This window comes from Dasypus novemcinctus, chromosome 13 (assembly GCF_030445035.2).
Source record: "Dasypus novemcinctus isolate mDasNov1 chromosome 13, mDasNov1.1.hap2, whole genome shotgun sequence".
Lineage (NCBI taxonomy): Eukaryota > Metazoa > Chordata > Mammalia > Cingulata > Dasypodidae > Dasypus > Dasypus novemcinctus.
Window position 1 is genome coordinate 34,773,170 of NC_080685.1, and position 13,911 is coordinate 34,787,080.

The 13,911-nt window shown below is 36.2% G+C and overlaps 1 pseudogene; it reads right to left on the reverse strand.

Annotated features, from left to right (window-relative positions):
* Nucleotides 1-833: 833 nt before the first annotated feature.
* On the reverse strand, nt 834-1,486 carry LOC101440492 (large ribosomal subunit protein uL1 pseudogene; annotated as a pseudogene).
* Nucleotides 1,487-13,911: the final 12,425 nt, after the last annotated feature.

The window sequence follows — 13,911 nt, forward strand, 5'->3', positions numbered from 1 at the left end:
ACCAATCTTTCTTTTATCATGAAACCTGGTGGCATGAGGAATTCTGAGTTAGTTTAATTGTTTGTGAAACAGACAACAAAGGAGCTCCTTTATCTCAGAGCAATTATATGAGAATGAAAGAACTACTTTAAACTTGTTGGTTCAATTTCCTCAATTTCTTACTCTTTCAGAAGCTTAGGACAACACTTTTTCTGCAGACACAGAATAGTATATATTTTGTATATATATATATAAAGGAAAAGATTTGCCTGGTTTTCATGAGGGCACATATTCTCTGTCTGCATTCCAAATGATTTTTAGGATTGAGAATAAAATTTTTCTGCGTAATGACCAGAAATTTTAGTAATACACTTGGCCTGTTTCTGAGGACATAGAATAATACAATGTCAGGTCTGTGAAGGACTTATTCTAAGTCTCAATTTACAGTAAATTGACTTGGGTGTAGGGAGGAAATTATTTTGCTCTAAGTCTCATTAGCAGAGTTGCTTATTGTATCCTGGATTCCTGTCTCATAAATCCATCCTTCTTTTGTTAACTCCCCTACTTATCTACTTGATTATCAATAATAATAATTTCTATCATCCTCAGTTAGATTATTTTAGTTTCTCCAAGCATAGGCAAGCTAGTGCTTAGTCTCTCTGGGCTTCCCTCTCTTTACCTGCAAAATTTACAATTGCCAAAGCAAAAGATTGTCAAAAGATTAAAATAAAATAAAATAATGCTTATAAGTTGCTTAATAAATTAACTACAAAGAATAAACATTCAATTGATTTTAGCTATTCTTGGTTAATTTTTTCCTTTGTTTGATCATTTACGTTTTACTGAGCTGTGCCTTAGTACAGGTCCTGGGACTTGCCCATGGTGCTCTTAATTTACAAAGCCTGACATTCTGCCAATTCTTCTTAAGTAGTGATACCAGGAAGTTGATAGCCAGTTGGAAGTTGTATACAAGCTCATTGTCTGTCATCTTTACATGGCCAACTGCCACAGCTAGACACAGCAACTTCTTTATCTGGAACTTGATTGTGGACTTTACTGCATTCACTTTGATCATGATGTTCTCATTGTAGGTCAGCAGGGAAGAGAACTTACCAGCTTTATTCAGGCTTGGCCCAGGATTTGTGGGATCTGCTTGGTCTGGGACTCAGAGGCCAAAAAGACATCCTATTTCTTGGCCAGTTTCTTCACCAGCTGTTTATTCTTGGGCTTCTTTAGAGTTTCAATGTCCATATGGAGAATATCCACAGTCTTGGCCTTATCACAGTGCTGCTTGTCCCCAGAACACATACAGAGAACTTGGGAAGGGGAGTAGACTTAAGCCTGATGGTGCCTGAGAGACATTTGTCCTTCTGAGTGAGGGTCATAGTTCTTCAAGTTAATCTGCAGGTCCACCATTTCCAAAAACTTTTCAGCACTTGCACTGGTGTCTGTGCCAGACTTCCTACACCACCTTGTAGAGGGTGTCATGAGACACTTTGCTGTTCATGGTCCTTGGCACCTCAGTGACCAGAAAAGGAAGAAAACAATGAAAGTTTTTTTTTCAGCTAAGAGAGGCCCTGTCTAAGTATACTAGCTGGTAAAATAAATTCCACACAATGAGTTTACTTAAATGAGGGGAATTTACTGGCTCACAGATTTTAGGGGAAGTCCAAAATCAAGGCAGCTGTAAGGCAATGCTTTCTCTGCAAAGACTGTTTTGGAGCTGACTGCTGCTGATCCTTGGTCCTTGGCTTTCCTGTCACAAGGAAATGCACATGACAGTGTCTTCTTTTTCTTCTGGATTCTGTTGACTTCCAGTTTCTCTTTCCATGTCCAATTTCCTTTGATATAAAGGCTTCAGTTATATTGCATTAAGGACCACCTTCATTCAGTTTGGCATACTTTAATAACACCTTCAAATATCCTATTACAAATGAATTCATACCCACAGGGCAAGGGGTTGGGATCTGTACCTGCTTTTTGTTGAGGGAAATGAGTCAATACCAAATAGGCTGTAAAGTCCTGAGTGATTTACTCTTTATCCCAAGGATTCTCCATGGGTCAAACAGGAGATGTGGGGTGAGTAGTTCCAAATTCTGATAATAAATAAATTTTCCAAGGGCACAAGTTCCCTCTCTTCTCTTTCCTCTCTCTCTTTCTGTTTATTTATTTTTTAATTAATTTATTGTAGTATATCACTCATACAAACATACACAAACAATAAGTGTATAATAATAGTTGTGAACTTACAAAACAAACATATATAACATCATACAGGACTCTCATAACTCACCCTACCACCAATAACTTGCATTATTGTTAAACCTTTTTAACTAATGATTAAAGAGCATTGTCAAAATATTACAACTAACCAAAGTATTTTCCCCCAACAAACCTTATTATTAATATCTTTATATCATTTGTATATGAACATACATATACAATTAAATGTACATTAAAAGTTGTGAACTTACAAAGCAAAATGCATGACATCATACAGAGGTCCCATATATCAACCTTCCACTACCATCTTGCATTGTCATGAGACGTTTGTTACAAATTTGAAAGAATATTGTCAAAATCTTACTACTAATCATAGTCCTTATCTTACATTTGGTGTGTTTTTCCCTCAAACCACCCTATTATTATTTTTTAAATATATTTTTTATGACAGAAGTTGTAAACTTATAGAACAATCATGCACATGTGCAGAATTCCCAAACAACACCCCTCCATCAACATACCACACTGTGGTGATACATTTGCTACAGATAAAATATCAGCTGATTGTTACCATGTCCATAGTGTATATTTGGTTCACATTTTCCATACTGCCTCATTATTAACACAGTATATCTTTCACATAGATGCAAGAATATTATATTATTACTGCTGACCACAGTTCATAGATTGCTTCAGCTGTATTTTTTCCCATGCTTCTCCACATTCCCAACACCCTGCAGTAGTGATGTACATTTGCTGTAGCTCACAAAGGACACTCTTGCATCTGTACCATCAACCACAATTCTTATCCACTTCTTGGTTTACTGTGCTATTCAGTTCCTCGATTATTCTTTAGCATTCTGTCAATTGGCATTTACATTCCTAGACTACCATTTTCAGCCACATGTTTTCAGCCACATGTTTATAAATAACCCATTTATTTACTCACTATGTGTTACCATCCACTCTATATATTTCCACACTTTTACAGTAAAGCTAATTAAAACTTCTGCATACATTAAACATCAGTAGTCTTCCTCTTACCTCCTTTAAGAATCCACCACATACCACAAGGTATTGAATATATCTTCCTACAATTTCTTCTAGAAGCTTTATGGTTCTTGCTTTTATTTTTAGGTTTTTGATCCATTTTGAGTTAATTTTTGGATAAGGTGTAACATAGGGGGTCCTCTTTTCTTCTTTGGACTATGGCTATCTAGTTCTTTCAGCACAATACATTGAATGCACTGCTCTGCCCAAGTAGTGTGGGTTTGACAGCCTAGTCAAAAAGCACTTGACTATACATGTGAGGGTCTGTTTCTGAACTATCAATTTAGTTCCATTGCTCTATGTGTCTGTCTTCGTGCCAGGACCATACTGTTTTTACCACTATATGTAGGTCATACAATTTAAAGTCTAGGGATGAGAGTTTGCTTTTCCTTTTAAGGTGTTTCTTGCTATTTAGGACCTCTTATCTTCCAAATAAATTGGATAATCATGTTTTCAATTTAAAAATGCTGGTGATGTTTTATCAAGATTGCTTTGACTCTGTTTATCAATTTGAGTAGAATTGACATCTTAATGATATTTAGTCTTCCAATCCATGAGCAAAGAATGCTCTTCCAGCTATTTAGGCCTTTTTTGATTTCTTTTAACACTGAATTGCAGTTTTCTGAATACAAGTGCTTTACATCATTGTTTAAGTTTATCCCTGACTATTTGAGTTTTATCTGTGATATTTTATTTTCACCACTCTTTTGACACTTTAAGTTCTTTTATTTATGTAATCTTCATTTCTAGACTCCTTTCTAGGCCTCTGTTTCTCCTGTCTTTTTTTTTCAAGCTCTAGCACACCCTTTAGTATTTCCTAAAATTCTGGTCTCTTGCTTAGAAATTCTCTCAGTTTCTGTTTATTTATGAATAGTCTAATCTCACCCTCATTTTTGAAAAACAGTTTTGTTGGATATAAGATTCTTGCCTGGAAGTTTTTCTCTTGTAGTATCTTAAATATATCAGACCACTGTCTTCTTGCCTCCATGGTTTCTGGTGAGAAATCAGCACTTAATCTTATTGGGTATCCCTTATATGTTATGCATTGCTTTTCTCTTGCTGTTCTCAGAAGTCTCTCTTTGTCTTTGTCATTTGACATTCTGATGAATATGTGTCTCGGAGTTGGTCTATTTGGATTTTTTCAGACGAGAGTACATTGTGCTTCTTAGACATGGATATCTATGTACTTCATTAGGGTTGGGAAATTTTCTACCCTTATTTCTTTAAATATTCCTTCTGGCCCTTCTCCCTTCTCTTCTCCTTCTGGGACACCCATGACACACATGTTTGCATGCCTTTTGCTGTCCTTTAGTTCCCCGACACCTTGCTCAGTTTTTTCCATTCTTTTCTTCATGTGTTCTTTTGTATGTTCATTTTCAGAGGCCATTTCTTCAAGCTCACCAATCCTTTCTTCTGCCTCCTCATATCTGCTATTATATGATTCCAATGTTTTTTAAAAAATTTCCATTTATTGCATCTTTCATTCCTATAAGATTTGCATTTTTTTCTATGTATGCTTTCAAATTTTTCTTTGTGTTCATCCAGTGCCTTCTTAATATCCTCAATCTCTTTAGTCTTCTCATTGAATTTATTAAGATTTGTTTGAGCATCTGTGATCAGTTGTCTCAACTCCTTTATATCATCTGGAGGCTTATCTTATTCCATTAACTGAGCCATAGATTCCTGTTTCTTGGTGTGGATTGTAATTTTTTGTTGGTGTCTTGGCATTTGGATTACTAGTATATTTGTTCTGGGTACAGTTTTTCTCTTTAGTTTAGGGCATCCTTCCCTTTGTCTCTTGCTGCTTGTACAGTAGGAGCCGAGGTTGTAATTGGTGCTATAACCTGCGGAGGCTCAAGCTGCCCTCAAGGAAGCTTCTCCCAACTTTCTCCTTTGCCAGGGATAGGGACAGAGTCACAGCTGTGTGGACTAATCCAAGTCATGCAGGCCTAGACTGTAGTTGCCCAGAGAGATTGATGAAGCTTTATGCCCCTTTCTGCCTGCCTGGGGTGGGGATGGAACTGCAGATGTGGGCAGCAATCTTTGCAGTGCGGGTCCATGATGACTGCAGATGCCCCAGTAGACTTCCAATTTTCAGTCTGTGCCAGCCAAAGCTACCTGCAGTTACCTAGATAGGTTGTTGCAGGGCCCACCAGTCTCCTCCCTGCCATTGGTGGGGCTGAAGCCTATGCTAGGATGGTAGACCGATCTGGGTGAAAGAAACTGGTTCCTACTCTCACTGTGATTTTTGGTCAGCCTGGCTTCCCCTCAGGCTTGGGGCAGAGTCAAAATGGCAGCCACTGGCCTCTTTCTGACTTGGGCAGATTCACACCCTAGCTGTTCCTAGGGTTATAACTTAGCCAGCTGAGTCTACCAATCAGTAGCCAAAATTGGCAGCCGACCATTTCCTCCTCCCCTGGTTTTGGGAAATGGAGCTTCCAATTCCAGCCACAGATTAGCTCCTGGGGAAGCTCATACCACCAGAGTAGGATAATCACTGGCCTCTGTGGCTTGGTCAGTAATTTCCCAGAGAGGGTGGTGCAGGTCCCTGCAGCTTCCTCCCTGATGGAGGTGGCACTGGAAAGAAGCTGGTTCCTACAAGTGCTATGATTTTCAGTCCATCCCACTTCCCCTCATGCCAGGTACAGAGTTAAGATGGTGGTCACTAGCCTCATTCTGACTTGAACAGGCTCAAACTTTAGCTGTTCTCAGGATTATACTTTAGCCTGCTGAATTTATTTGTATGTAGCTGAAGTTGGTGCCCAACTGTCTCTTCCTCCACCATTTTTGTGAACTGGAGCTTTCAATTCTAGATGTGGAACAGCTCTGAGGCTGCCTCCAGTGGAGGATGGGCACCAGCCTCCAGGGCATGGAGTGCTCTACTTATGAGTCTTCTCTGCAGATGGGCAGTCTCCTGTTTCCATTCCTTCAAGTGTATTGACAGATGCTCTTCTGGCCTCCTGGAGCCCCCAAACAGGTGCTTCAGCTAGCTCCAGATAACTCTGCATGTTTACTAACTGCCCTTTAGCACGAGCTGACTCTAGGAGCTGCTTATTCCACCACCATCTTGCTGGTCGTCCCTGTTTATTTTTTTAAGTGTGCAATTAAGTGATTTTTGGCATATTCATAAAGTTGTGCAGCTATCATCACTCTCTAATTCCATAATATCCTTATTACCCCAAGAAAGAACCCTATACCTTCAAGAGTCACTATCCATTTCCTCCAAATCTCTAGTCCTAGGAAACCACTAAATCTGCTATCTGTCTCTATTGATTTACATATTCTGGGCATTTCATAATACTGGAATTACACAATTTGTATCCAAAAAGTAGAAGCTGGTTCCCATCATTTAGCATAATGGTTTCAACTTTCATACATGTTTCAGTATGTATCAATACTTCATTCCTTTTTATGGCTAAATAATATTCCAATGTATGAATATATTTTGTTTATTTGTCATTTGATGAGCATTTGGGTTGTTTCCACTTTTTAGATATTACAAACAATGTTGCTATAAACAACTTACAAGTTTTGGTGTGATATATGTTTTCAATTCTCTTCAGTATATGACTAAGAGTAGAATATTGGGCCATACGGTAACTCTTTTACCATATGTTAAATTTTTGAGGAAATGCCAGACTATTATTCAAAGTGGCTTCACCATATTTAGTTCTTGCAAGCAATATGGGAAGGCTCCAATTTCTCCATATGCATACTTGCTTTAAACTAACCAATCTTTGACTTCTGCTGGAAATCTACTAACTTCTACCCCTAGACCACAATAAAGCCGCAGATCCCCCTCACTCTGCTTGTGTGCTGCCCACCTGCTGTTTGAGCCACCCCTCTCTCCCTGGTACTGGTAAGTAATAAACTCTCTTTCATCATGAACTATTGTCTCAATCTCTCACTGTTTCATACCTGACCTCCTCCTGGACCCAAATTCAAAATCCAACTTAACTCATTCAGAACAGGAAAATTTCCCTCCTCTTCTATTTTCTAGAAGAATTTGTAAAGGACTGGTGCTAATTCTTCTTTAAATGCTTTGTGAAACAATCTGTACCTGGATTTTCTTTGTGGGTAGATTTTTTGATTACTAAGTCAATCTCTTTTCTTGTTACAGGTCTATTCAATTTTCATTTCTTCTCGAGTCAGTTTAAGTAGTTTGTATCTTTCTAGAATTATATCCATTTCATCTAGGTTATTTAATTCATTGGCATACTATTTTTGAAAGTATTTTCTTATACTTTTTTCTAATTTTGTAATGGCAGTAGCAATATCCCCTCTTTCTTCCCTGATTTCAGTAATTTTTCTCTTCTCTTTTATTTTTTTCTTGGTCAGAATAGCTAAAATTTTGTCAATTTTGTTGATCATTTCAGAGAACCAAACTTTGATATCATTAAATTTCTTAATTTCTTTAGCTTCTTATTTTGAAATATTTTCAAACTTATAGGACTGTTACAAAATAATACAAACCTCATACAGAGAACTCCAACATAACCCTACTCACTTGAAATGCAGATTTTGCTACATTTGTTCACTCTATGTATGTATGTATGTATATATGTATGTATGTATGTATGTATGTATCTCTAGCTAGCTATTCATTAATATATTTTTCAATCTATTTTCTGAACACTTGTGTATTGTATACATCATCCTCCTTGAACATTTAATCCTACCATGTACATTTCCTAAGAGTAAGGGTATTCACTTAGGTAACACTTTTTAGTGCAGTTATCAAGTTCAAGAAATTTAATATTGATATGAAGTTTACAGTCTATATTCTAACTTTTTCATATGCCCCAAATAATGTCATTTTGAATGTTTTCTCCCCACTTGTTAGATGCTGTCCAAGATCATATATTGCATTTAATCATCATTGTTTCTTCAGTAGCTCTTTCTTTTTTTAAATTGTGGGAACATGTATACAATGTTAACCTTCCCATCTCAATCATCCCCAAGCATAATATTCAGTGGGATTGATCACCTTCACAAAGTTGCAGTACCCTCACCACTTTCTATCACTCTAACTTTCCCATCCCCCTAAAAAAAAAGTGTACCCTCATTATGTATTAACTTCTCATTTCCCCTGCCCCTTGCCATTTGTAATCTGTGTTCTATTCTCTGTCACTATGAGTTTGAATATTCTAATATTTTCTTTCTAAAATTCAACATCCTAAATCTGTAACAATTTTTATTTAATACCAACTTAACTTCAATTAACTGTATTCCTATTATATCCATCTTCCCCCAAGTTTATGTACTTCTTTCCACAAATTACATATTTATACACTATGAGTCCAAAACCATGGATTTATCATTACCTTGTATGCACTTTCCTTTTAGAGCATATAGGAAGTAAAAATTGGTATTACAAACCAAAAACACAATAGTAATTGCAATTACATTAACCCATATCTTTACTCTTACTGGAGAACTTAATTTCTCCATGTAGCTTCAGTCTATTATCTCATGTCCTTTTCTTCTTTACTTTTACTGGAGAACTTAATTTCTCCTTGTAGCTTCAGTCTATTATCTCATGTCCTTTCCTTTCAACCTGAAACACTGTTTTTAGCATCTCTTGTAGAGTCAGTCTAGTGGTGATAAACTCTCTCAGCTTTTGGGGGGAGTGTCTTTCTTTCCTTCATTTTTTAAAGGAAATTTTGTTGGATATGGAATTCTTAGTTTCAATCTTTTGCTTTCAGCACTTTAAATATGTCTTCCCATTGCCTTCTAGTCTCTATTTTTTCCAATGAGAAATCAGCATTTACTATTAATGAGGCTCCCTTGTACATGACATGTTGCTTCTTGTGACTTTCAGAATTCTCTTTATCTTTGGCATTTGCCAGTTTGATTGTAATATGCCATGGTGTGGATCAATTTGAGTTTATCCTGTTTTGAGTTTGTTGCGTATTAGATGTGTGTGATCATGCCTTTCATTAAATTTAGGAAGTTTTCAGTAATCATTTCTTTGTATACACTCTCTATTCCTTTCTCTCTGTTTTCACCTTCTGGGATTCCACAATGTGTACATTGGTACTCCTGATAGTGTCTCACAGGGTCTGTTCACTTTTCTTTATTATTTTTTTCTTCGATCTTCAGACTGAATGGTTTCAACTGTCTATTTTCAAGTTTGCCAATTCTTTCTTCTGCAAACCCCAATCTGCAGTTGAACATCTCTAGGGAATTTTAAAATTTCCATTACTGTACCTTCAGCTCATTGGTATTCTCTTTATGGTTGTCTACCATTTTCCTTATTTCCTTTAGTTCTTCACCCAAGTATTCCTTAAGTTCTTTGGGCATAAACAGGATCAGTTTTTTTAAAGTTTTTGTCTGGTATGTCCCAAGTCTGGTCTTCCTCAATTAGTGGTTCCTAGTTCTTTAACTTTCTTCTTTGACTGTGCCATCACTTCTTATTTCTTTTTATGTTTAGTAATCTTTTGTTGAAATCTGGACATTTTGATATTTTAATGTGCTATCACAGGAATTTTTACACTGAGACATCTGTGTTATAACAGCTAGTGTTATAAAAGAGCTTTCCTTGAATGCCAGAAACCTAGTGTTATAAAAGAGCTTTCCTTGAATGCCAGAAACCAAAAAAAAAAAAAAAAAGGGAAAAAAAAAGAGAACACCTTTCCCTGTCTTTGCTGATTGACCTGGTGTGAGTACTATCCTTCAGGGTTTATCCATACAACGAATTTAGAGAACAGTTTGAGGCTAAAGTATAGTGGCCTCCCTGATCCTTTCTGCACCCATGACTTATCTTGTTCTTGGGCATGCGTGTGTGACCCTAGGAATTGCCCCATTTAGATGGATTCAAATGCCTTCTCTTCCATAGGAAACATTTTCCTCATGTTCCTCGGCCCTTCATTGTATGTCCTACAATCAGAATCTTCTGCCCCAGGCAGCCATTACTTGACTGCTCTTCCACAGCATTCTTCAAGTGAGGTCTGTGATCTTCCTTCAACATGCAGGTCAAATTCTGGGATGGCAAGCCTGTGACATATGTCCTGGATTAGTCCCTCAAACCACCACGAAAGAGCTTGGGCAGGACATACATGCTCCCAGTATGTACATAAGGGTTACTCTGCTCCTTCCAGAACTAAGAACATGGGACCCACATTGGGAGTTTGGGTTGGCTCTGTCCTGAGGCAGAGAGATGGTGAGGGAGGAGCTAGCCAGGGCATCATGAGATTCTAGCACTTTTAAGTGTTTTTTTCTCTTGCTTCAGCACTCACCCTGTTACTGCAAATCTTTAACAGTGTTCTGGAGCTTTGAGAAAGATATTTCTGACAGTTATTTCTGGTTGTTCAAAGCTTCTGTGGGGTTGGTGGGGGCAGATCCCTGAATCTTCTCACTGTGAGATCTTGATCAGGGCCCTCTTTTTTTTTCTACTTCTAATTTCATTAAATTCTGCCCTAATTTTGATATTTTCCTTTATTCTGTTGGCTTTGGGTTTAATTTGATATTTTTTCTGATTTCTTGGTGTGAAAGTTTAGGTTACTAATTTGAGACCATTTTAAAAATGTAGGTGATTATCACTATAAAATTTCCCTTTACACAGTGCTGTGCCTGCTGCCTATAAATTTTGTTATTGCCTGTACTTTTTCCATACATCTTAAAGTATTTTCTAATTTCCCTTCTAATTTCTATTTTTACACATTGGTTATTTAGTAGCATGATATTTAATTTCTACATATTTTTGAATTTCCTTATTTCCCTTCTGTTGCTGATTTCAAATTCCATTGTGGTCAGAAAGCATTCTTTGTATGATTTATATCCTTCTTTAATTTATTGAGGCTTATTTTGTGACAATAACACATGGTCTATCCTGGAGAATGTTCCATAAACACTTTAGAATAATGTGTGTTCTGCTTTTGTTGGGTGTAGTGTTCTACAGAGGTCTGTTGGTTATACTCCATTTATACTACCAGTTAAGTCAATTTCCATATGGACCTTTTATTTAGTTGTCCTATCCATTATTGAAAGTTGGATATAGAAGTCTTATATTATTATGGCTGAATTGTCCATTTCCCCTTCATTTCTGTCAGTCTTGCTTCACATATTTTGGGGCTCTATCTATCTATCTATCTACTTATAGTAATTATGTCTTCTTGATGGATTTATCCTTTTATGAGTATAAAGTACTATTCTTTGTGTTTTTTAATATTTTTGTCTTAATGGTCATTTTGTCTGATATTAATATAGCCAATTCAGCTCTCTTTTGTACCTTTTGCGTGACATATCTTTTTCTACTCTTTAACTATCAACATATTTTTTTCTTGTAGTGAGCGTGTAATTGGATCCTTTTTCTTTTATCCATTCTGCCTATCTCTGCCTTTTAATTGATGTGTTTAATCAATTACACTTATTGTAACTAATGATAAAGTATATTACCAACAATGATAAGTTTATATTCTGCCATTTAACCATTTGTTCTGTTTTATGTCTTTTTTGTTCTTTTATGCTTCCATTACTGTTTTCTTTTGTGTTAAAGAGATATTTTCTAACATATACTTTCATTTTCTTTGTTGTTTTTTTATAATACTGTTTGAGCTATTTTCGTAGTGATTGTCTTGGGGATTAAAGTTACCCTCTTAATTTATAACTATTTAGTTTAGATAATACCATCTTAAATTCCCTAGTATATTGTGAGCAATATAAATATTCCTCCTATGTTTTGATAATTTTTAAATTATTTTCCTGGATGCTGTTATTGTAATATGAAGTAAACCTTCATATATTATAAGGCCATCAATATTGTTTTATAATGATCATTATATACAATTTAATTTTAAATGAAGTAAATATTTGCTATAAAGAAAAAATACATCTATACTCTTTTTTTATTTAGCTGTACAGATACTTTTACAAGTGCCTTTATTTCTTCATTTGTATTCTACTTGCTCATAAGTGTCTTTCATTTAACCCCAATGAACTCTTTTTAGTATTTTGTGTAGGGAAACTCTAATAGAGCAACATTCTTTGCTTTTGCTTTGTGGACATGAATTTCTTCTTCATTTTTGGAAAATAGTTTTCCTGGATATAGACTTTCTTGTTTATAGTATTTTTCTTTCAATTGTTTGAATATGTCATTACACTGCCTTTTGGGCTTCATAATTTTTTATGTGAAATCAGTTCTTCATCTTATTGAGGATCACTTACACTTGATGAGTTGCTTCACTCTTGCTGATTTCAAAGTATTTTTGTCTTTTTCTTTCAATAGTTTGATTATAATGAGTCTAAGTACAGATCCTTTTGAATTTTCCTAGTTGGAGTTTCTTAAGCTTCTTGGATTTATCAGTTAATGTTTTTCATCTAATATGAGAAGTTTTCAACCATTATTTCTTCAAATATTCTTCCCTTTTCCCCTTCTTCAGTTTTTCTGGGAATTCTGTTATTCATATGTTGGTATGTTTTATAGTTTCCAAGAGATATCTGAGGTTGGATTCATTTTTCTTCACTTGTTTTGTCTCTGTTCCTCAGTCTGTATAATCTCAATTGGCCTATCTTCAAATTCTTTATTCATTCTTCTGTCAGTTCAAATCTGCTATTAAGTCCCTGTAGTGAATTTTTCATTCCATTCATTGTATTTTTCAACTCCAGAATGTCTATTCGGTTCTTTTTGGTAATTTCTATCTCTTTTTTATATTCTCTACTTAATTAGACATAGTTTTCATGTTTTTAGTTCTTTAGACCTGGTTTCCTTTAGTTGTTTGAACATATTTATAATAGCTGATTTAAAGACTTTGTCTAGTAAGTTCCATGTTTGGGCTTCCTAAGGGCTTATTTCTTGATACTGCTTTTTTTTTTGCCTGTGTATCAGCCATATTTTCCTGTTTCTTGGTATGTCTTAATTTTTTGTTGATAACAGGACATTTTACATGTGACAACTCAGACTTGCGATTCCACTTTCTCCCAAGGAATTTTGGTGTCATTTTTTTTTTCTTTTTCTTTCTGATGTTGCAATAATTTTTGAATGACTTTCCTGGATTAATTCTGTATTCTTTATCATGTGAGGCCACTAAGCCTGTGCTTAGGTAGCTTTGTGCTCAGCTAATGATTGAACAAAGATTTCTTTAAATGCCTTGAACCAGCAAGTCTCCCAACCTTTGCTGAGGGGCCCTGTGAGTATGTTGGGGCATACCTTCAATATTTTTGCAGGCAGTTGTACAACTCTCCCTTAGACTTCACTTCCTTCTTGTGCAGAGTCTCAAGGTCATCCAGAAGTAGGAGGTTAGCACCTTCTGGGGTATTTCTTAGTTATACACACAGACCTTGTAGCAGTTTGATATAGTTATGAATTTCAAAATAGATGTTGGATTATGTTTGTAACCTGGTCTATTACTGGGCATGATTGAGTTATGATTAGGGTTTTGATTGGGCCATGTCATTAGGGTGTTGAGTCCCCACAGATAAAAGGCATAGAAAAGGATAGAGTTGGGGCTTTTGATGTGAGGGTTTTGATGTTGGAGTTTTGATGTTGGAGTTTGATGCTGAAACCTTAAGCTGGAGCCCTGGGAAGTAAACTCACAGAGGAAAGAGATGCCAGCCCCAGGAAGAGAGGAATCCTGAGCCCAGGAAGAAGCAAGCCCTGGGAGGAAAGGAAATTTGAACCCAGAAGGAAGCAAGATCCTGGAAGGAAGGAACCCAGGAAGC